Source organism: Triticum aestivum, chromosome 1A (assembly GCF_018294505.1).
Source record: "Triticum aestivum cultivar Chinese Spring chromosome 1A, IWGSC CS RefSeq v2.1, whole genome shotgun sequence".
NCBI lineage: Eukaryota > Viridiplantae > Streptophyta > Magnoliopsida > Poales > Poaceae > Triticum > Triticum aestivum.
The window spans coordinates 538,333,846-538,356,971 of record NC_057794.1 but is presented as its reverse complement, the minus strand read 5'-3'; the positions used below and the strand labels follow the sequence as shown (position 1 = coordinate 538,356,971).

Here is a 23,126-nt window from a genome sequence, read left to right as displayed (position 1 = left end):
GTCTGTAGTTCGTGTTGCAGTTCCAACCGGAAATACAACTGGTTTACAATTTCATTATACTGAACAAATAGGAAAAATATACTATCCATGACAAATCATCAAGATCTCATTGTTATCGCTCTATAGCTATGCATCAATCACAGTTACACAAGGTCTGAACCGGAGATGCGGTCGAAAGCTAAAAACCTTTGTAGCCATCAGAGTTCATACAGATTGATGCTCCTAGAATCGATACGAAAAATGCAGGCCAGCCTGTGATTTTAGTGCTCAGAAAAAAGCAGGACAAGAAGGCTCATGGCCATCAAAATTGCTCCTGCCCATCTCCTTTTGTTTCGGTACTAATTATTGGAGTGTCTTGAGGCGCACCTTCTCCAGGTGAACTAAGGCCAAGCCTGCTGAGAAGCCCGCCGTCGAGAGCGTTTGGAGTAGATGCAGGTTCTGCTGTCTCACCTTCAGTTTTCCTTCTATGGCCAATGATAGCCTCAATGGCAGCAGCACTAGCTTTTGCTGCAGCCTCATCCTTGGCAGCGGCCTCTGCCCTCCTCGCCGCCCTCTCTTCCCTGGCAAGTGCCTCTGCCCTCGCCTTCTCTTCTTCCACCCGCAGAACTGCTTCGGCCTTCTCCCTCTCCACGTCTTCATACAGCTTTGCTATGTCATCTTCCCTGCCCTCTCCACGGAGCGCGCCTTCAAGAAGCTCCCTCATCTCATCGCTGAAAACCACATTCTCATCCAAAAGGATACACTTCGCTACTTTGGCTGCATCATCCAACCGCGTCGCGCCAACGCCAACATACGCCTTTAGCAGTGTCTCGTAGGTTGCAGTGCTTGGGTGAATTTCCTTCTCCCTCATCTGATCGAAGTACTCATGAGCCTTGTCGAGCAAGCTTAAACCAACCAAGCCGTCGACGATCCTATGATAATGCGATGCATCAGGCTTCAACTCCAGCTCAGCCATTCTGTTGAAGTAGCTGATACCATCGTCGATGCGATCAGCCTTAAAGCGCGCCTCCATGAGCAGCACACATGTCTCCTCATCTGCAACAAGACCATGCTCGCCCATCTCCTTGTGGAGCACCTCTGCCTCATCTGCCAGCCGATTAAGCCCGAGATGCCGAATCAGATTGTTGTATGCTGCTACATCCGGTGCCACCTTATACTCTGCCATCCTCCGGAACACCGCAATCGCATCCTCAAACCTTCCGGCAGCACAGTAGGCATCCACCATCACGCTGAAGCTTCTGACATCAACTGTAATCCTCAATGGAGGGTCATGCTCCCCAAGCATTCTGTCGAACAGGTTGAGTGCATCCTCTAACCTTTCATTCTTCCCAAGCGCATCGAGCACCTGAGTATAGCTCTCGGTCCCGAACCTCACCTCCGATTCCGGAGCGAGCAGCTCTTTGCAGCACCCCATGGCCTTCTCCTCCATTCCCATAAGGAAGTAGGCCTTCATGAGGCTCCCGTACACGATGCCATCGAGGACCGGCTCGCCGCCAAGCTTGTCCTGCAAGTTCTTGGTGCAGCTCCACTGCTTTGGCCCCATCCCCGGCCTCCACAAACCCAGCCATGAGGAGGCTGTAGACATGGGGATCGGGCCCGACGAACCCGGAGGCGAGCATCTCGTCCTTGAGCGCGACGGCGTCCGCGAGGCGGCCGTGGTCCGCCACGAGGCACCTGACGACGACCCGGTAGGCGGTCGGGGAGGGTGGCACGGGGGATCCGGGGCGGGCGATGAGGCGGAGGTGGAGGAGCGCGGCGTCGGGGAGGCGGCGCGCGGCGAGGGCGGAGAGGTAGAGCGCGTGGGTGGCGGCGGTGGGCGGGACGGCGGCCTGGAGGGCGAAGCGGTGGAGCGCGAAGAAGTCGTCGAGGCGGCGCGCGCGGAGGAGCGCGGCGAGGACGGCGACGCAGGTGAAGGAGGAGGGGCGGCAGTTGGAGTGGAGCGCGTGGCGGGTGAGCAGCGCGGCCTCGTCGAGGTCGGCGGCGGTGGGGGAGAGGAGGGCGAGGACGCGGTTGTGGAGCGCGAGGCGGGAGGGGGCGAGCGAGGGGAGCGGCTCCGCGAGGCGCACGGAGCTCGGGGAGGACGGCGGGGCCGGGGGCGTCGCGGCGAAGGCGCCCCGGCGGCGGGCGCGGCGGGAGGCCGCGGCCGAGGCGGCGTCGGCGTGGGCGAGCGGGAAGAGCGCCGGCACGAGGCGGCGCGCGGCGAGCGGCTTGGAGAGCGACATCTCCCGCGGGGAAGGGGCTCCGGTGCGGCGGCCGCGCGCGGAAGGAGGCGAGGGTTTAGTTTAGGGCCTGTTGGGCCTGGGAGGGCCGGAAGGAACAGAGTTGGCACTTTGCAGCGGGTGTCTACCTGACACGATGTGAGGCTCGATCGGCTACTTACTGTACTTGGTCCATGATATAACCAAATTCAAATAACCGAAATATTAATACCGTAAAAATCGGAAAACCTATTTTTGTAACACAGTACAGACGCAAGCGCTTATACATACGCGGACACACTCAAACATATGAACGCACACACACTCTATCCCTATGAGCACCTCCGGGAGATTGAGCCGGCATATCATCTTGAGATTTACAAAGTCACCGTAGGCGCCTCGTCGTCGACTGGAACGTCTTCTCCCACTGAAAGCGCATAGCGCGGAAATTCTGAAATAAATTCAGGAATAATGCGAGCACCAGGACTTGAACCCTGGTGGGTTGAGGATACCATTGTCCTTCTAACCATATAACCACAAGTTGGTTTGCAAAAATCGGAAAACCTATTTAATCGAACCATGTAAACCATATATCGAATGCACAGAGTTACACTCATCCCATCCGTAGTATCCCAACTTTGGCCGTCGGTTCCAGCAATTGTGCCAGTCAATCCTAGCAGTCGTCATTGTAGGTTGCTGCATCCCGTCATCGTCCCGGCAACCATGGCCACCAGTTACAACAATTGTGCTTGCCCTTCCTAGCAGTCGTTGAGGCGAGCCAGACGGTTCCAGCAAACTTCGCGGCGAGTCGTAACATTTAATCAACGCTTGGAGCGCTGATGTCGCTGATCCCAACAACCGTGGTTGTTGGTTCTAGCAACTTTGATCGCCGGTTGCAATATCCATGGTCGCTGGTCCCAGCAACTTTGATCGCCGGTTGCAACATCCATGGTCGCTGGTCCCAGCAACTGTCTCCATCGAGCGTGGCCCGTGGCCCATCGTCCTATGCTCACACTACCCGTGAGGTTGCAGTCGTGGCTGGTAACGGTCTCCCGCACCAGTGGTCTCCTTGGGGGTTCCATCCACCACTATAGCATGACACATTGCCTGAATCCACCCCATGATGGGGTGAGATCATCGGCCATCCCACTGAAGCCGTCGCGCAGTCACCGCTTGCAAACTCCCCATCCATCACAGCATCAGAAGTAGACACGAGCTATGGGGTGGAAGGAGAGTGAGCGCAGTGGTGACGCGGGAGCTAGGTAGAAGGAAAGGTAGGGTCGCACGACAAAAAAAGAGAAGGAAAACGGGAGGTGGTCGTCATGGGGCATGGAAAGGAGAGAAAAGAAGATACAATAGAGGGACGCTCTTGTGTGGGCCTCACCAGACGATGTGGCAAGCTCGCGAGGATGCGTGGCGAGTGGGTGGCAAGGCAACCTATCTCATGCGAGACCGGTTGGTCGACACAAATCATTTATCATTTTTATAGTCGTTTGTACTTTATTTTGAGGATCGTGCATCAAATGATGAAGCACATGACCTTACTAAATACTCCCTCCATTTTATAATGTAGTGCCTATAGATTTTTAATAAAGTCAAACATTACAAACTTTGACCATATTTATGAAGAAAAATAGATACATCTAGAATACCAATGCACATCATTGGATACATAATGAGTTATATTTTCAGATTGTACCTGTTTGATATTGTAGATGTAGACAACTTTCTCTATATACTTAGTCAAAGTTGGCAAAGTTTGACTTTCAGAAAAATCTATAGGCACTACTAGCAAGATGCCCGTGCATTGCACGGAACATCAAGATGCATTTTTTTTACAAAACACCTGTTTGTGATTGAGCCATGCAAGAGTAATCCCATGTGTAAAAACTAATGATATCTCAAGAATTTTATCGAAAAAATGGTATCTCGAGAATTTCATCGAAAAAATGATATCTCGAGAAAGATGAGAGATAAGGTGAGGAGGAGTGGGGCGTGGTGGTGACTGGTGGTCGGACTGGGCGGAGGCATGGGGATGGACGGCGCCGGCAGCGGCCACCATGCCAGATTGTTCCAGAGACTTCCTTTTTTAATTGCTCGGCAAGGCCTTATCTGTAAATGTGGAGAGAGGTGCGGGTTTTTTTTGTAAAATTGTTATAGTTTGCTTTCTATCCGTCAGATGTAGATCGGACGGTCTATATTACAAGATGGCAGGCACACCATCATCACCAACTCAGTTTTTTATAAAGGTAATTACACCCGAAGTCATAGAACTTGCATGTGATGGTCAGTTTGGTGCACAAACTTGTAAAATACGTGTTTCTGGTCATCAAACTTGCACGAGCGTTCATATACGGTCACATTTCATGTACATGGATGTATCCATGGCCTATGTGGCATTTCAGTGTGCCAGGGCCCACTGTCATCCGCTGTAGCATGTAGATTTGCAGAGAAGCCTTTGGCTTTTTTTCGTATTAAACCCCTAAAAATAAAATGAAAAAACAAGCGATATGGGTTTTGGAAGCTGCAACGTGCCCAGTAGTCTCACGTGGACAACCATCAAACTACTGATCATTCATATCTATATAGCACGACTAATTTCTGTATCACATAAACATTGACTGAAAATAAATTTTACAAGAAATGTAACACGGAAAAAATGACCACCGTGGCTCGACCATGTGACCTTGTGGTCAAGGTTAACTAAGGTTACCACCGACAACACAACACGTCCAGATGTAAGAAAACAATTTATATTCTTGTGTTTGTGATATTCAAAAAATATTTATGTGTTACAAAAAAAAGGTATGCGACATTTTAAAAAGTTCCAAAAACTTGTATTTGAAAAAATGTTAATCAACACAACACGTCCAGATTAACATTTTTTCAAATACAAGTTTTGAAACTTATGTGTATGGAAACATATACTCCATATGATACACATATGTTTTGATGTTTTAAATACTCCAGTATACATCTATGTTATGATACACACATATATATTTTAAATACTCCGGTATACATCTATGTTTGGAGTATTTAAAAGATTGCTTAATACTTTTTAAACATATGATTAACATTTTTTTCAAATACAAGTTTTGAAACTTTTTTCAACTATGTTTTTAACATTTTCGGATGGTACCAAACATTTTTAAGCTACACAAACAATTTTATACATTGTATAGGCATTTAAAAAATGTCATGACCAGTTTTTTTGGAATGCACGAACATTTTAAAAATGCAACGTATCATTTTTAATTACACAAATGTGGTTTACAATGTTTAAACATTTTTTTAAATGTCACACACCTTTTTTTGTAACACATAAACATTTATTAAATATCACAAACACAAGAATATTTTTTTTCTTACATAGAACAAGAAGGAATAACAACATGAAAAATATTTATCCCATTTGGATATGTTGTGTTTTCAAAACCCGGTGGTAATCTTAGTTAACATTGACCACGAGGTCACATAGTCGAGCCACGGTGCTTCCTTTTTTGGGGTTACATTTCTTGTAAAATTGACTTTTCAGCCGTGTTTATATGATACAAAAATTATTTGTGCTACCTAGACATGAATGATCATCGGTTTGGTGGTTGTTAACCCGAGCCTAGTAGGGGCACGTCCCTAGTTCGTAACCGAACCGTCCCTTGTTTTTCCATTTCATTTTAGGGGCTTTATACGTAAATAAAAAATAATTTTATTTTAGGGGCTTAATAAGTTAAAAAATAGGTGCATAATATGTAAATAAAGAAAAAGCATGCAGATCTACCATGCGTCGCGGGGTTACGGTGGGCCTTGGCCATGCTGGCAATGCCACATAGGCCACAGATACGTCTGCGTACATGAAATGTGACCGTATATGAACGTTTGTGCAAGTTTGATGACCAGAAACACGTATTTTACAAGTTTGTGCACCAAACTGACCGTCGCGTGCAAGTTCTATGACTCCTGATGTATTTACCTCTTTTTTATAAGAGCAGAGACATTATGGAATGGAGGGAGTATTTAGTAAGGTTATGTGCTTAGTAAGTTTCTAGAAAAATCTACTAAAGAAGAGTTTTGATTACAAAAACCATATTGAAATCTTGATTTTCTGAGTTAATAACAACATCAAAGTGTGGTTTCCGCTCCTCCTCTTCTCCATGTCGATCACTCTCGGCCCCTCTTGCCGCGGAGAGACCATGGCCTTGACGGCGGCGACGACAGGCTGAGAAGACAAAAATTACCTCTAAATCCGACTTGTCATGGCGGGGAAGGGCGAAGTCAAATCTTGTCGAGTTTGACGTCTTTTCTTTGTGTTGGATGTGAAGCTTTGATGCTAGACGTAAACGATGCAGCTAGTAGCTTTTTAATCTTTTACTCTCTCTGTCCGATAACGTAAGATGTTTTTTGACACTCTATTTATTAGATGTGTGCGTGTGAAAATCCAGAATCCGAGCTTCTCATGTTGACATATCTTGAGGCAGCGAAGAAGTGAAGGCTCTGTCATTTGCCTTCACCGCCTGCGAACGCAGTGCTGGCATTCAGAACAAGATGAAGAAACCAGAGCAAACGCCGTGCAGAATGCAGGTGCAGGCCTACCTCTTTGTCCCAGTCGGTCGCGCACTCGGAAATGGCGAGGAGCGAGAGCATCTGCACCACCAGACCGCACCATATCCCGAACCACAGCCCCTGATCCAGATCCAGAAGACGAAATAGTTTTACTCCAAGCTGGAGTACATCTTTTAATTACTGTAAAAATGGAAGACGAAATAGGTTTATGAAACAGAGAGGGAGAGAGGCACTACCATTCCTCCAAGGTGGAAGACGAAGGCGAAGAAGAAGGCCGCGGGAATGCCGACGAGGTAGTACGCCCCGAGGTTGCCGAACGCGGCCATCTTCTGCTGCCCGCAGCCCCTGACAACGCCTGCAGCCAAAGTAGGCAACAACAGAATGCGTACTGATGGTCTAATGGTTGGTTGGTTTGTTTGTTAGTACCTGAGAGGACGCACTGGAGGCCGTCGAAGACGACGGACATGGCGAGGACGGGCATCATCCGGGCGACGTAGCCGGCCACCTCCGCCTCGTTGCTGTAGGCGTACCCCCACACGTTGCGCGCCAGCAGCATCACCAGCCCCTCCGACGCGCCCACCGCCAGCGCCAGCAGCATCACCACGCGGGCCGCCAGCCGCGCCGCCGCCGGCCGCCCCGCCCCGAGCTCGTTCGACACGCGCGTGCTTATGGCACCGCCGAGCCCCAGCGGCGCCATGAACGCCAGGGAGTTGGTGTTCAGGCAGATGGACAGGACCGCCGTCTCCAGCTTGGGGTTGGGGAGCAGACCCGAGAGCAGCACCAGCAGCTCGAACGACCACCACTCCATGCTGCATCGACCATTTGAGCCTAGTAAATTTCAGATCATCAAGCGCATCGTGCAATGCCAGGCTTGCTGGGCTCAGTTCTCACCAGACCATGAGAGCGGACGGCACGGCGAGCTTGAGGAACCCGGCGAGGCCGCGGAAGGCGTCGCCGAAGAAGCCGATCCAGGTGCTCGTGCAGGACGGCGAGAGCCGGACGTAGAGCGCGAGGATGGAGAGGTTGGTGAGGAAGGAGACGGCGTTGGCGAGGGCGGCGCCCTTGCTCCCCATGCGGAGCCCGTGCACCAGCGCCCAGCACACCAGCGGGTGGCTCAGCGCGGTGGCGCCGGAGCTGAGCATCACGGGCACCACCACGTTCTGCGTCTGCAGGAACCGGACGTGGCACTGCAGCGGGCCGTACGCCAGCAGCGCCGGGATCATCCACCGGATGTAGCCGCCGGCGCCCGCCGCGATCTCCGGGTCCTGCCCGAGCAGGAGCAGGATCCGGCCCGTGTACGCCCAGAGCGCTGCCACGGGCACGCTCGCCAGGGTCAGCACCAGCATCGCCCGCTGCTTGTACACGCCCAGCATGCGGTGCTGGCCGGCGCCGTACGCCTGCCCGCATAGCGTGTCCAGGCTGCACGCCATGCCGGCCAGCAAGCTGAAGCCGGTGACGTTGGCGAAGGAGGTGGCCATGGAGGCGGCGGAGAGCGCGAGCTCGCCGAGGTGGCCGACGAACATGACGGGGATCATCTGGACCACGTTCTGCAGGAGGCAGCCGACGACGCACTGGTAAAAAAAAGACCTATAGTCCCGGTTCGTAAGGGCCTTTAGTCCCGGTTCCTAAACCGGGACTAAAGTGTCGGTACTAATTTTTTTTTTTGTGTCGGTACTAATGTCCTGTACCTTTAGTCCCGGTTCAATCTAGAACCGGGACTGATGGGCCTCCACGTGGGCAGTGCGCAGAGCCCAGACAGGAGACCCTTTGGTCCCGGTTGGTGGCACCACCCGGGACCAATAGGCATCCACGCGTCAGCATTTCTGTGGCTGGGGTTTTTGTTTTTTTTTGAAAGGGGGAGGGGGGTTTTGGGGGGTTAATTTAGGTGTTTCATATATTGTGTTAGCTAGCTATAATTAATAAAGAGAAGTGCCATCTCTTATGTCCGTGCTTGGTCGACGCTACGTACTATACATACATATAGAGAGGACTAGACACGCTAGTTAGCTAGTAAGCAAACGAAGGAAACAAAAGATCGTCATGAACATATATGCATACAGAGAGAAGTGATATCGACCACCTCTCCTTCTCCGAGAGATTGGTCGAACAACAAGTTCTCGTATATCTATCCGACACTACCGGCTACATATATACAATAATTATCTCTTACAAATATAATCATACGGACTCATGGTCCACATAGTATTCTCCGTCTTCAGCAATCACTTGGTCAAGAAAGAATGCCGCCAATTCCTCTTGAATTGCTCGCATGCGAGCTGGTGCTAGGAGTTCATCCCGCTTCCGAAACATCTAATTTGAAGAAGGGGGTCAATACATATATATATGAATGAATGAAACTCAATACAAATGATGGTAATAAAATAAAATTGTGAATGTTGTTATTTACGTACTTCATATTGTTCGTCAGAGTACCCGCCCCGCTCACAGGTCGTGTGGCGGATGGACTCGCAGACGTAGTATCCACAGAAATCATTCTCTTTTTCCTGCCACAACCACTTTACAAGAAATAGAGGTCAATCAAACTGATAAACAAGAATGCTAAATAGTATCGATGAAACTAGCGCTTGAATCATTAGGAGATGCGCGGAACATGCTACTATAGTACTTACTTTCGGGTGTCTAAATTCCAGCTCCTTTGGCAGTTCCGGAACTTTTCTGGTGAATTTTCTCCAAACCCTGCCGGACAAAGAAAACAATTACTTGATATCGGGAAATGAACAAAGTTGCTGATATGGTGGATAATGATCGATTTAACTTACTTCTTGAGAATTTCAGTCATGTCCGCATACTCCTGGGGATCTTTTCGTTTAGAGTCCAAGACGGTTACTACTCCCTGCTCAAGCCTAATCTCTAGGAGAATATAATGGAAACTGCACGCGCATGCATAACTCATCAATTACATTACTATAACCTGGACTAATATATAAGGGAAACCGAATATGCACAAGACAGTAACACTCACTTAAAGTTGTAAGGAAAGAGTATTATATCTTTGTTTTCATTTTTTTGAATGATCGTAGCAAGTTGGCCTCGGTATCTCTGGGACGATGTTGAACCTCAGTTGCATCTATGAGATATGTGTTAACGAACCCAATATCACCGATTTGTCTTTTCTTCAATTCGGCGATCTTCATTCTGCATAATATAGTGAGGATAATTATAAATACATGCAATGAAAGAGATGAGCTATATAGAGAGACTTAATGACAGAAGTAGTAGTACTTACAGACAGTAGCAGGTGATCGTTGTTTTATCGAGGGCCAATTGATTGAAAAACTGATAGAACTCCTCAAATGGAATAGGCAACAGTTCAATTCCAACGAGGTCATGCTCCGGTTTAACTCTCGCATACAAAGTACTCCTCCCCCCAGACTCTCTGCAGATTTTCAAGTACCAATCATGTAATCTTCGCATCATCGTTGTTAAAGATTTTTCATCTTTGACGAGAGGCTTCCCATACTCGTATATGTGTATCTGCACCTCCATGGTATCATAATGTACATCGTCGGGCAGGTAATCGTCAACATTGCCATAACCGGGCACCATCCTCGGATCGACGATGTCGCTAGGCACCTTGAGGGGGGGGGCACGATTGCTTCGCTTGTTCGCCGAGCTGGGCAATTTGTTTCCCAGCTGCTCGTCGTTCTTTCAGCCTTTGATCACTGACTGTACTTCCCGACCGCTCTGCTTCGGCCCATGTCTTTGCAATAATGCGCTCATAGTTGCCTTTCGGCGGAGACTTGGGTGGTTTTGCCAGGGCAGCCAGAGTGCGCTTCACTTTCACCGGATCTACCTTCTTCTCCGGAGGTGGATGTCTCTTTGCTCTCAACCCTTGAAACCAGTCATCCACTTTGGTTCGCGCGATCTCGGCGTTCTCCTCCGGGGTCCTCTCATATGGTAACTTCTCTGTAGTCTTCAGAGAAGGACCGAATCTGTATGTCCTCCCGCCTCTGGTTGTACTGCTAGACTCCGACCGAGCAGATGGAGCGGTTGTCTTCTTTACTTGCTTACGAGGCGGAGGAGAAGGACTACAACGCGCCGGAGCAGCTGGAGAGGCGGCAGGTCTCTTCCACCCTTGCTGACGAGGCGGAGAAGGAGGAGGTTGGCTGCTCGGGCGCGTCGGCGCAGGCGGAGAAGGAGGCGGAGTGCCGCCCCGCGCCGGAGAAGGAGCCGGCCGAGGGACCTGATCATCACTCGCCGGAGGAGGAGGCGGAGTGCCCTGACTCGCCGGAGGAGGAGGAGGAGGCGGAGGCGTCCAGTTCGGAAGGTTGATGAGCTCCTTCCGCCATAGGCATGGAGTCTTCAGAGCAGACCCCAGCCGAGTCTCCCCTTCAGCGGTAGGGTGGTCAAGCTGGAGGTCCTCAAATCCCTCCGTTATTTCATCCACCATCACCCTAGCATATCCTTCTGGAATCGGCCGGCAGTGAAAAGTTGCGCCGGGTTCAGTAGGATAAATAGAGCCAACAGCCGCCTTGACCTTCAAATTCATCCATTGCGTCATAAGGTGGCAATTTTGAGACTCCGTGATAGCATCCACGGGATAGCTGGCAGGAGCCATCAAGGCATGCTCCGGCTGAAGCGGCTCGGTGGAAGCCACGCTGCTTCTGCGCTGAGATGGCGGGGTAGCTTTGAGGGAGGCTTCGGTAGTACGTTTGCTGCGATTTGCTTCTCGTTCCTCTATCACGTCTACCCTTGCTTGCAGCGCCTGCATTTGGGTCTGCTGCACTTTTTTCCTCCTCTCATGGGATTTGTAACCGCGTGCGTCCGGAAACCCAACCTTGCACGGAATGGAGCCTGGCGTGCCTCGTGTCCGTCCAGGGTGCTCAGGATTCCCGAGGGCCATTGTGAGATCGTCGTTCTCTCTGTTTGGAAAGAACTTCCCTTGCTGCGCTGCTTTGATATACTGCTTAAGCTTCCTGACTGGTATGTCCATTTGATCGTTCGTCCAAATGCACTTCCCTGTTACAGGGTCCAAGGTTCCGCCAGCCCCGAAGAATCAAGTCTGGCAACGGTCTGGCCAGCTAATTGTGTCTGGTTCGATCCTTTTATCAACCAGATCATTCTCAGTCTTGGCCCACTTAGGCCGGGCTACGAGGTAGCCACCTGACCCCGTGCGATGGTGAAGCATCTTCTTCGCAGCATTTTGCTTGTTTGTCGCCGACATCTTCTTACTCTTTTCCGATGTCTTATGGGCCACAAATGCGGGCCAGTGATCTCTGATCTTCTCATATCTGCCCTTGAATTCTGGTGTCTCATTATTTTCGACAAACTTATTCAGCTCTTTCTTCCACCTCATGAATAGTTTTGCCATCCTCTTAAGAGCAAAAGACTTGATTAATCGCTCTTTAACTGGGTTCTTTGGATTATCCTCTGACGGTAGGGTGAAATTTGACTTCAGCTCAGTCCAAAGATCATTTTTCTGCATATCCTTGACATAAGACACCTCAGGGTCTTCTGTAGCCGGCTTAAACCATTGCTGGATGCTTATCGAGATCTTGTCCCTAACCAGAACCCGCACTGAGCAACAAATGCGCTCTTTGTCCGGAGGGGTTCAATCGGTTGGCCGTCGGGCGCGATTGCTATGATCTCAAACTTTTCATCCGAGCTCAATTTTTTCTTCGGGCCTCGTCTCTTTACCGAAGTTGTGCTCGATCCGGAGGGCTAGAAAAAAGAACAAAGACTTAATTAATATGTGTACATACCAAAACAATGAATGCGTCAATCAGCTAGTCAGCACAGGCTTAACTAATATATATACCTGGCCGGACTCGGTTCGGTCACCGGAGCCGTCATCACAGTCTTCTTCCTTCACCGGCATTGGGTCACCGGAGCCGTCCTCATGTTCTTCTTCTTGCACCGGCATTAGGTCACCGTAGCCAGCTTGTTCACCCTCTCCTTCCAGACCATCGGTGTCGTTGAGAAACAACGAGACAGCATCACTTCCTTCTGCGATTATGTCCCTCAACAACGCTTCTTTTGCTTCGTCTAGGGCGGTGTCCATAGTTTCTACAAATATTTACAACATGGCAATTATTATTCAAACATGACAGATGGATATATTAGTGCCAAACGTAGAACTAGCTACCTAATCATAGTAAGGAATCATATATATTAATTAGTGGCCTCGACCCCCCCTCCCACGTGTTGAAGCTATCGGGAGGGGGTATATATCGACAACGACGACACTACATCTATATGTCCCTCGACGACCCTCGTTCCCGATAAATAAAGAGGAGGAAGAAGAAAAAAAAGAAGAGAAGAAAGAATAGAGGAGAATCTCCTCTATTCTTTCTTCTCCTCTTTTTTTTTCTTCTTGAATCTCCTCTATTCTTTCTTCTCCTCTTTTTTTTCTTCTTCTTCCTCTTTTTTTATCCTGTTCTTCCTCTCATGTTCGAGAGGATCGTCGAGGGGTCGGAAGGTTGCCTAGTGTCAAAGGATTCAACAAAACCATGTCTTCATCATTAGGCGAAAGTAACATGTGCATGATGGTACGAAGATCTCCAAAGTTATTTTGGAACGGAGTCCCAGATAAGATAATTCGCTTTTTGGTACAAAGTTCAGCAACACCTTCCAAATATCGTTATTTGGAAGGCCTTTGCTGAAATTCATACAAAAAGGCAAATTATCCTATCCGGAACACCATTCCAAAATAACTTTGGAGGACTTCGTCATGCCCTGGTTACTTCTGGCTAATGCTGAAGCCATGGATTTCTTCAATACTTTGACACTAGGAAACCTCTCTCGATCCCTCGGCGATCCTCGACCCCTCGAACCCTCGACGACTCTGGAACCCTCGACCCCTAGACGACCCTGAAATAAAAAGATGAGAAGAAGAAAGGAATATCTAGAGGATAAGATCGAAGAAAAAAAAGAAAAAAAAAGAGGAGAAGAAGAAAGGAATAGAGGAGAAGAAGAGAAAATAGAATATACTTCTTCTCCTCTATTCCTTTCTTCTTCTCCTCTTCTTTTTTTTCTTTTTCTTATTTATTTTTCCCTTCTTCCTCTCCTCTTCTTCTCCTTTCTTCCTCTTCTTATTTTCCTTTTTCCTCTCCTTTTTCCTCCCCTCATACCGCGATTTAGGGAGACCTATCTTGTTAAGGCCAGGAATGAACTGAACACAAAACCCGATAACATCCTCTGTTTGATGCCCCATGGAGATGCTTCCTTCTGGCCTAGCGCGATTACGGACATATTTCTTTAGGACTCCCATGAACCTCTCAAAAGGGAACATATTATGTAGAAATACGGGCCCCAGGATGACAATCTCGTCGACTAGATGAACTAGGACGTACGTCATGATATTGAAGAAGGATGGTGGGAACACCAGCTCGAAACTGACAAGACATTGCGCCACATCACTCCTTAGCCTTGGTACGATTTCTGGATCGATCACCTTCTGAGAGATTGCATTGAGGAATGCACATAGCTTCACAATGGCTAATCGGACGTTTTCCGGTAGAAGCTCCCTCAATGCAACCGGAAGCAGTTGCGTCATAATCACGTGGGAGTCATGAGACTTTAGGTTCTGAAACTTTTTCTCTGGCATATTTATTATTCCCGAGAGAAGTACATATTTCAACCCCGAACTTTTGCCCTAGTCTAATTTACAACCCCGAACTTCAATACCGTCTAAATTACAAACCCCAACTCTCAAAACCGGTCAGGATTCAACCCTTCACTACCTCTTGACCGGTTTTGACCAAGTTGACCGGTTTTGACCCGTTGACTAGGTGAACAGTAAATTAAAAAAATCTATTTCTTTTTTTTTCACATGGTGAATAGTATTTTTTTAAGGTAAATTTTTTTAGCTTGTTTGGACATTTGAGTAGCTCTCAGAAAAAAGACAAATGTGGAGTCTGTGAAACAGTTAACTGTCGTCCACTGTTCGGGCTAATTTTATTTTTTTGGCTGAGAGCTACTTAGATATCCGAACACGATGAAAATTGGCACGGACCTCACACATTGATACATCTTCCATGCAAAAAATATTCTTTTTTTAATTTTTTTTGTTTTTTGAATTTACTGTTCAGACGGTGAAAAAATCAAAAAAAATGAATTCTTTTACTTTTTAAAATTTACTGTTCACCTTGTGAAAAAAATAAATTATTTGAGATTTTTATATTTTTTATTTTTTAAAATTTACTGTTGACTAGTCAACGGGTCAAAACCCGGTCAACTAGGTCAAAACTGGTCAACAGGGAGAGAAGGGTTGAATTCTGATCGGTTTTAAGAGTTGGGGGTTGTAATTTAGATGGTATTCGAGTTCAAGGTTGTAAATTAGACTAGGGCAAGAGGTCGGTGTTGAAATATGCACTTCTCTTATTATTTCCTTTATATTCGACGAGAAGCCAGTCGTGACCTTCATACTGAGCAAGCATTCAAAGAAGATTTCTTTCTCTTCTTTCGTAAGAGCGTAGCTGGCAGGACCTTTATACTGCTTCGGAGGAATGCCGTCTTTTTTGTGCAAACGTTGCAGGTCCTCCCGTGCCTCAGGTGTATCTTTTGTCTTCCCATACACACCCAAGAAGCCTAGCAGGTTCACGCAAAGGTTCTTCGTCACGTGCATCACGTCGATTGAGGAGCGGACCTCTAGGTCTTTCCAGTAGGGTAGGTCTCAAAATATAGATTTCTTCTTCCATATGGGTGCGTGTCCCTCAGCGTCATTCGGAACAGCTAGTCCACCGGGACCCTTTTCAAAGATTACGTAGTGTAAATCATTGACCATAGCAAGCACGTGATCACCTGTGCGCATGGCGGGCTTCTTCCGGTGATCTGTCTCGCCTTTGAAATACTTGCCTTTCTTTCGACATTGATGGTTGGTCGGAAGAAATTGACGATGGCCCAGGTACACATTCTTCCTGCATTTGTCCAGGTATATACTTTCAGTGTCATCTAAACAGTGCGTGCATGCGTGGTATCCTTTGTTTGTCTGTCCTGAAAGGTTACTGAGAGCGGGCCAATCGTTGATGGTCACGAACAGCAACGCCTTAAGGTTAAATTCCTCCTATCTGTGCTCATCCCACGTACGTACACCGTTTTCATTCCACAGCTATAAAAGTTCTTCAACTAATGGCCTTAGGTACACATCAATTTTGTTGCCGGGTTGCTTAGGGCCTTGGATGAGAACTGGCATCATAATGAACTTCCGCTTCATGCACATCCAAAGAGGAAGGTTATACATACATAGAGTCACGGGCCAGGTGCTGTGATTGCTGCTCTGCTCCCCGAAAGGATTAATGCCATCCGCTCTTAAAGCAAACCATACATTCCTTGGGTCCTTTGCAAACTCATCCCAGTACTTTCTCTCGATTTTTCTCCACTGCGACCCGTCAGCGGGTGCTCTCAACTTCCCATCTTTCTTTCGGTTCTCACTGTGCCATCGCATCAACTTGGCATGCTCTTCGTTTTTGAACAGACGTTTCAACCGTGGTATTATAGGAGCATGCCACATCACCTTCGCAGGAACCCTCTTCCTAGGGGGCTCGCCGTCAACATCACCAGGGTCATCTCGTCTGATCTTATACCGCAATGCACCGCATATCGGGCATGCGTTCAGATCCTTGTATGCACCGTGGTAGAGGACGCAGTCATTAGGGCATGCATGTATCTTCTCCACCTCCAATCCTAGAGGGCATACGACCTTCTTTGCTGCGTATGTATTGTCGGGCAATTCGTTATCCTTTGGAAGCTTCTTCTTCAATATTTTCAGTAGCTTCTCAAATCCTTTGTCAGCCACAGCATTCTCTGCCTTCCACTGCAGCAATTCCAGTACGGTACCGAGATTTGTGTTGCCATCTTCGCAATTGGGGTATAACCCTTTTTTGTGATCCTCTAACATGCGATCGAACTTCAGCTTCTCCTTTTGACTAATGCATTGTGTCCTTGCATCGACAATGACCTGGCAGAGATCATCATCATCGGGCACATCGTCTGGTTCCTCTTGATCTTCAGCAGCTTCACCCATTGCAGCATCATTGGGCACATCGTCTGGTTCATCTTGATCTTCATCAGCTCCCCCCGTTGCAGCATCACCGTATTCAGGGGGCACATAGTTGTCAACGTAGTCTTCTTCTTCGCCGTCTTCCATCATAACCCCTATTTCTCCGTGCCTCGTCCAAACATTATAGTGTGGCATGAAACCCTTGTAAAGCAGGTGGGAGTGAAGGATTTTCCGGTTAGAGTAAGACCTGGTATTCCCACATTCAGTGCATGGACAACACATAAAACCATTCTGCTTGTTTGCCTCAGCCGCATCGAGAAACTCATGCACGCCCTTAATGTACTCGCGGGTGTGTCTGTCACCGTACATCCATTGCCGATTCATCTGCGTGCATTATATATAACTAAGTGTCCAAATTAATAGAAGTTCATCATCACATTAAAACCAAAGTGCATACATAGTTCTCATCTAACAACATATAGCTCTCCAGAGCATCTAATTAATTAAACCATACATTGAAACTATGTAAAACATTTCAATGCGAAAACAAATGCGATCATAATCGCAACCAAGGTAACAATTGATCCAATGGCATAATGATACCAAGCCTCGGTATGAATGGCATATTTTCTAATCTTTCTAATCTTCAAATGCATTGCATCCATCTTGATCTTGTGATCATCGACGACATCCGCAACATGCAACTCCAATATCATCTTCTCCTCCTCAATTTTTTTATTTTTTCCTTCAACAAATTGTTTTCTTCTTCAACTAAATTTAACCTCTCGACAATAGGATCGGTTGGCATTTCCGATTCACATACATCCTAGATAAATAAAATCTATGTCATGTTGGTCGGCATAATTTTCATAAACAATAAATGAACCAATAGTTATAAAGATAATATACATACCACATCCGAATCATAGACAGAACGAGGGCCGACGGGGGTGGATACCAAAACCATCGCACTATATAAGATGCAATAATAAATGTAAGAAAATGATACAAGTATCTATCTAAACATACAAGTAAGAATATTTTTCCTTTCAGAAAGAAGATAAGAACAAGAGGCTCACCACGGTGGTGTCGGTGATGAGATCGGCGCGGGTGATCGACGGCGGTGAAGACGGGGACGGGGCGTGATGGACCGCTAAATCTAGACAAATCTCGAGGAAAATGGAGTTTGGAGGTCGAGCTTCGAGAGGAGAAAGCTTAAGTAGTGTGGCTCGGGCATTCCATCGAACACCTCATGTGCATAGGAGGTGAGCTAGAGCACCACAAAGCCCTCTCCCCCTCGGCCAGAGAAAAACAGAGCACTGGGGTGCTCTGCTCGCGAGCGAGGGGTATATATAGGTACCTCATTGGTCCCGGTTGGTGACATGAGCCGGGACTAAAAGGGAGCCTTTGGTCCCGGTTCAAGCCACCAAGCGGGACCAATGATGGTGGGCCCGGAGCGAGGCCCATTGGTCCCGATTCATCCCACCAACCGGGACCAAAAGGTCCAGATAAACCGGGACCAATGGCCCACGTGGCCCGGCCGGCCCCCTGGGCTCACGAATCGGGACCAATGCCCACATTGATCCCGGTTCTAGACTGAACCGGGACTAATGGGCTGACCCGGCCTGGACCAAAGCCCTGTTTTCTACTAGTGACGAGGGGCCCGGCGAGGCGCAGCTGCTTCTTCACCTCGCTCAGCACCGGGCTCTCGTCGTCTCCCTTCTACCCGGTGCCGAGGGCGAGAAGCTGCTCCTCCATGGCTTGTTTTGCAGGAAAAATGGGACAATGCAAGAATGAGCTACGCTAGTCAATGAGCGCCAAAGGGAAGCCAACAAATCGAGATTGTCAGTCAGCAAATTAACCTCGCGGTGGGCATGGCAATGATGCTTGTGTGATTTGTGGGGCATGATCGGTAGTAAAATTCTGACAGATAAGACATGGTTTTCAATCATAAAATAGCATATCTTAATTTAGCCTTTCTGGTTTGTTGGGCGGATGCACACTCCGTGGGAGTTTGGGCGTGCGAGATCACAGATCTTGCTTTCTTTAAAAAATCTTCTGCAGAATAAGTGTCCCCTCCATGATAAAAAAGAGTCAATCCATGCATAGGTAACTCTTTTTAAAAACCTAAGGCCTTCTTTGGTTTGGAGGATTTTTGTAGGAATTTCATAGAATTGAATTTTTGTAGAAAAAATTTCTTTAGAGCTCTTTGGTTTGGAGGAATAGAATCCTATTCCTATGAAGGAATTCTTTCTATCCATCATATTTCATAGGAAAATAAATATTAGCCTAGACTCAATGGAAAAAATCTATGAAGTGAATCAAAGGACATCTCCTTTTCTATTCCTACTCATAGAATTTGAGATGCATGTATCTCATTTCCTATGACTTCTCTATTCCTATGATTTTCCTACCCTATGAACCAAAGGAGTCCTAAATGATAAATGCCACACGTGTGACACGAAGCACTCTAACTTTGACATTTTTTATGACTAAAGTTGTCGCCCGAAAAGAAAATCCTAAAAAAACTGAAACTTGTCATCCACACATCACTAAATTTGTTATCATAACATTTGGAGTTGCCATGTGTTCATGCCGCACCCATGACACTTATCAGGGTCCTTGAAAAATACTTCGTTCATAGGGAATACTTTTGTTTGAGGTCAATTTTTCTTAAGTTAGGCTTGGTTATAGAAAAAAAATATAAATGAAATCACTATAAATAGATCTATTATGAAATATGAGTGGACATGTACTAAACACAGAGCATTTATCCCGATGCTCGCATTTATCCTGTATTTATTTCAGGATTTTCGGCGATGCGCGTTCAGTGGGAGGAGACGTTCCCGCCGACTACGAGGTGCCTATGATGACTTCATAAAATCTCAAGATGATATGCTGACTCAGTCTCTCAGAGATGCTCACAGAGGTAGGGTGTGCATGTGTACGTTGATAGAGGTGAGTGTATGTGCGTTTATATGAACGCTTGCATCTTTACTGTGTTAAAAAAAGGGTCCGTCTACGTCTCAGTCGACTGAGACTTCGCTAAGTCTCAGTCGAATGACATCACCACATGTGGTCAGCCTGTTTAATCGCTGGTTTTGTCGCTGGTTCTGTGTTGTTCGCTTGCTGGGCTTGTTTGTGGGCTCGGTTGTCTTTTGTTTGTGATTTTCTGTGGGCTTGATTGCTTTGGGCTGGCTCGCGTGTGTGTGTGTGTGTGTGTGTTTGCAGAAACATTTAAAGATAACAGAAGAAACGAATGGCCAGACAGATATCCCAGGATGGAAAAGGAAAATGCGCTCCCACGTGACCAAGAAAGAAAGAGAAATGGTCTGCTACCGTATTAGTATTACACACCAGTAGACACACAAAAGCTAAGAAATCCCAAAAATAACTAGAAGTGATAGAATGCTAGAGTGGTAGAAGTGATTTTGCTAAAATAAAATAAAATGTAAAAGGGGTAAATGCTGTTTTTTTTTCTAGGGAACAGTCAAAGTGGTAGAAAAAAAGACAAAGAAGAAAATGAGTAAGGGGTAGATGATAGAAACTCTAATTCAAATATCATGACACAATTTTAGTTCTTTAGTAAAAAATCAGATCCACACCGTGCGCCCTCCCCTTCTACTGGCACCCCCTCCGACAGAACAAAAAAGTCCAGTTGCGGCCGGGTTAGAAGACATGCAGTTGAGGTCGGGGTGACACTTGCAGTTGCATGCTTAGTGTCACACATGCACACTAGCCCGCCCCCTCTCCCAGCACCCCCTTTGACAAAACAAAAAGTCCAGTTGCAAGCATGTTGGGGGACATGCAGTTGCGGTCGGGTGCGGCACTTGCAGTTGTGGTGCTGTTGTCAGACTTGAAACTGGCCCGCCCCTCTACCGGCGCCCCCTCCGACAGAACAAAAATGTACAGTTGCGGCCAGGTTAGAAGACATGCAGTTGCGGTCGGGGGTGACACTTGAAGTTGCATGCCTAGTGTTAGACATGCAAACAAGCCTGCCCCCTCTCCCTCCGCCCCCTCCGACGAAACAATAGTCCAGTTGCAAGCATGTTGGGGGACATGCAGTTGCGGTCGGGTGCGGCACTTGCAGTTATGGGGCTGTTGTCGGGCTTGCAACTGGCCCACCCCCTCTACCAGCGCCTCCTCCGACAAAAAAGAGTCCAGTTGCGGTCAGGTAAGAATACATGCAGTTGTGGTTGAGGGTGACACTTGCAGTTGCATGCCCAGTGTTGGACATGCAAACTGGCCCGCCCCCTCTCCCGCCGCCCCCTCTGACAAAACAAAAGCCCAGTTGCAAGCATGCTGAGGGACATGCAGTTGCGGTCGGGAGCGACACTTGCAGTTGCGGGGGTATTGTCAGGCTTGCAACTGGCTCGCCCCCTCTATCGGCGTCCCCTCCGACGGAACAAAAAGCTCCAGTTGTGGTCGGGTTAGAAGACATGCAGTTGCGGTCGGGTGCGACACTTGCAGTTCCATGCCTAAAATTAGACATGCAACTGGCCCACCCTCTCTTCCGTCGCCCCCTCCGACAAAAGAAAGTCTAGTTGCAACCATGTTCGGTGACATGCAGTTGTGGTCGGGTGCGGCACTTGCAGTTGTGGGGTTGTTGTCGGGCTTGCAACGGGCCCGCCCCTCTACTGACGCCCCCTTCAACAAAACAAAAATGTTCAGTTGCGGTCAGGTTATAAGACATGCAACTACTCGAACCAGAAAAAAAAGAAAAAAGACAAAAAAAGCGGATAATAACGAAGACAAATTACTCCATCAGCAGCCTCGCCCATCTCCATCGATAGTGCGACGGGAGCACACATACAGCCTGTTCCTCTCTACCAACTATCTCAACTGTCCTGATCGTGCTGGCTCCTCTCTCGACCCTTCTCTACAGTAAAAGGCGGCCAGAGGAGTCCTGGTTTTCCGGCACTGGATCTGGCGATTTCTCCCCGTCGAGGGCCTTGTGCTCGTCGGCGGGTGAGAAACCGTCGGATCCAGCGGCGCAGAGCTGTATAGCAGTAGGTTTAGGGCCTTGCTGTTTTGTTTTTCGGCCGTCCGTCGCTCGCCTTCGTTGGTGTGCTCGACGGCGGAGTTTGAATAAGTTCTCCTCCAGAACCCTTCAGACGCGGAGCTGTCCTTCGTCGGCCATGGATCTGGGAGGATGATGTGCCATGCAGGGTTGGCGTGCCGGCGGCGACGACCCTGCCGAGGCTTTTGTTTCCTTGGCTAGCCGCGTCACGGCGGCGTCTCCTCCAGCGCCGACGGGAAGCCGAGGATGGCTGTACAGGAGTTCGATGGCCTCCGCGGGTCGTCTTCTTCGATGGCGACAGCGGTGGCCATCTCAGGTACGCGGGTGTTTCGGAGCAGGGATTGTGGTTAGCGGGAGGCGGATCCGGCCTTCTCCTTCGACCCTGTTGTTCGAAGTTGGCGGATTTGCGATCCGGCGAGCATGGGGTTGGTCCCGGCCGACGTGCCATAGTGCTCTCGAACCCGCCGTTCGCGGTGGGTCGCTCATTCGGCTCACAAAGCTTTTCATGCGATGGTGCTTCGTCGGATCACGACGTGTTGGGCGTTCGTCTTCCTCTCCCTCGACGGTGCTTCGGCGGCCGCGACGGGCGATGCAGGGCGTCGACGACGAGTTCTGCAGGGACCCCCAAGGGCCTGATTGTAATCTTGTTTCTTTTTCTGGGGTGTTTTCTGCTTATGTTCTGGACACCTGTGTGTTCTGGGTCCTTCGTCTGGGTGCTACTACATGTGTTGTACTCCTGTTTGCTATATGAATGGCATGTGGTGCTTCAAAAAAAAAGCCTGTTCCTCTCTGAATCACGCCCAAAAACAAACAAGAAAAAACAAGAAAAAGACCCATCGAACACCTGCGTACTAAGCCCAACAAACACTCCCTAGCCCCTACAGGACCAAGGCCGGCGGGGGCAAAGGTAAAAAAAGCAAACGGGCTGGACAAAGAGCGTTACACAGGCCGAAACAAGGACAACTCAGTTCCAGCGCAAATCTTGAAGCAACAAATGATCCAGTGGCTAAAACAGTCGACTGAGACTTCACTATTTCTCGGTCGACTGAGAAATAGCAGAACCGTAAAAAAAACACAATATTCACTCGTTCCACCAAACAGACTGTAGCCATGAATCTTTAATACATATGTATCCTTCTTGGCAAAAAAGAAAATGTTATACTAGCAAGTGGAACGACTAAGAGAACATGAAGGATGGCTAAGAAAAGGTCCTTGCCAAAGTTAGAGGTTCAGAAAATAGAAAACCTGAAGCAGGATGGTTCAGAAAATGCTCTGAAGTCCACTTTTTGCCGAAGGTACTACTACCACCGTTCTAAAATAGATGAGCCAATTTTATACTAACTATTAAAGTTAATATAGATGACTCAATTTTATACTAACTTACCTA

At 48.0% G+C, this 23,126-nt stretch overlaps 2 pseudogenes; both read right to left on the bottom strand.

The window, feature by feature from the left end:
* Position 1: 1 nt before the first annotated feature.
* Positions 2 to 2,357, bottom strand: LOC123064379 (pentatricopeptide repeat-containing protein At3g49240, mitochondrial-like; annotated as a pseudogene).
* Positions 2,358 to 6,546: 4,189 nt separating this feature from the next.
* LOC123064417 (protein DETOXIFICATION 16-like) lies at positions 6,547 to 18,477 on the bottom strand (annotated as a pseudogene).
* Between the last annotated feature and the right edge of the window lie 4,649 nt (positions 18,478 to 23,126).